General features: G+C 35.7%; 1 long non-coding RNA gene across 1 annotated transcript; it reads left to right on the top strand.

Annotated features, from left to right (window-relative positions):
- Positions 1 to 6: 6 nt before the first annotated feature.
- On the top strand, positions 7 to 1,145 carry LOC123964988. The gene is made up of 2 exons (XR_006823583.1): positions 7 to 1,004; positions 1,112 to 1,145. It is a non-coding gene; the product is annotated as an uncharacterized LOC123964988 (long non-coding RNA).
- Positions 1,146 to 1,452: the final 307 nt, after the last annotated feature.

Genomic DNA, 1,452 nt, shown 5'->3' with positions numbered 1-1,452 from the left:
CACATTCAAATAATGGTCCTATTATGGTCCCTGCCAGAAAAGAGGATGGGACATTTTTTAATGAGAGCATTGTTTGTTAATATTTAAGAAATATTGCTTAACATTTATTAATTTCTGATTTTAAGAATTACAAAATCTATCATGCATGATTTCATTTCGTAATTTAGATTACATTTACTGGTCTCACAACAAAACCAAGACAAGAGATTATATCACTCAGTTTATTACAGAATCAACACTACAATGTTCTTATTTTAAAAGCACTTAATAGCCCGGCCCCAGGCTACATCTCTGTATTACTGTGTCAAGGTAGTTTTTATTTACATATCCCCATATCACAGTTCAAAAATATGCCTCAAGTACAATATTTCGCTCTGAAGAGTAGTAAAGTACAAGTATGAGGAAATATTCAAGTAAAGGTCAAGTATCTCAAATTTGTTGCTAAGTACAGTACTTGAGTAAGTGTACATTAGAAGTCATACAGAAGCCAGATGTTTTAGAAATTAACAGGTAACAGTGCTGTTCTATGTGGTTACATTGCAAATGTCTTTTTAATATTCATGGCCAGGAAAGGTTTTATCATCCTCATACTCCACTAATTCCAGAGATGTAATAATATTAATACATAAATCTATTCCACTGCAGATTGACAATGTAACAAAGGACCTTAACGGTAGACTTTTAATCATACAGGGCCATATTCTTTCTACATGTCATAATTTAGTCAATGTATACGGACCAAATGATGACAATGCTCATTTTTACAACAATTTATTTTTGACACTTTCAACACTAACAAGCAAATATATTATTGCAGGGGAATTGTGTTCTTGATCTAAGTAAAGATAGGCCTTTCAATATTAATGATGATAATAATAGGAAAAATTATAATAAATTGTAGCAGCAGGTGCTGAGCAGAAACACGGGGGCAGCAGGCGGCCTGCAACCACAGATCCAGACCCCACAGAGCCAGAAACACCCGCAGATAACAAAAGAGCAAAGATGTAAGTAAACAACAGCTCTACCCACGAGCCAAAGCCACCCTGAATCTATACCAATCTTACGCCTCTCAGTATGTGTGTTTGCTGTGAAGACTTTTTTAACTTTTCAGGCTCCAAAGAGGCTGAGGACTGCAAGTTGAAAAATGAAAAAATCTCGTTGCTTGGAGTGAGGAAGAAATTACTTTACCAGGACTCAGTAGCCATCTCTCTCGTGTAATCACAGACCCAACTGACGGCGGTTGAGTTGCATTGTGGGTGGTAGTTTGTTCTTATTGGAACCAAAAAACAAACAAATACAAATACACTGTTTTTTGTTTTCTACCAAAAATTAAGAAACAGAAATGCAGAGCTGAATCCTCTGTTTTTGGTTTCTGAATCCCAAAATGAAAAACGACAAAACCACATTCAAATAATGGTCCTATTATGGTCCCTGCCAGAAAAGAGGATGGGA

The sequence above is a fragment of the Micropterus dolomieu genome, unplaced genomic scaffold (genome assembly GCF_021292245.1).
Source record: "Micropterus dolomieu isolate WLL.071019.BEF.003 ecotype Adirondacks unplaced genomic scaffold, ASM2129224v1 contig_7756, whole genome shotgun sequence".
Classification (NCBI taxonomy): domain Eukaryota; kingdom Metazoa; phylum Chordata; class Actinopteri; order Centrarchiformes; family Centrarchidae; genus Micropterus; species Micropterus dolomieu.
Note: the sequence above shows the minus strand (reverse complement) of the source record. Positions and strands in the feature narration are given on the sequence as shown.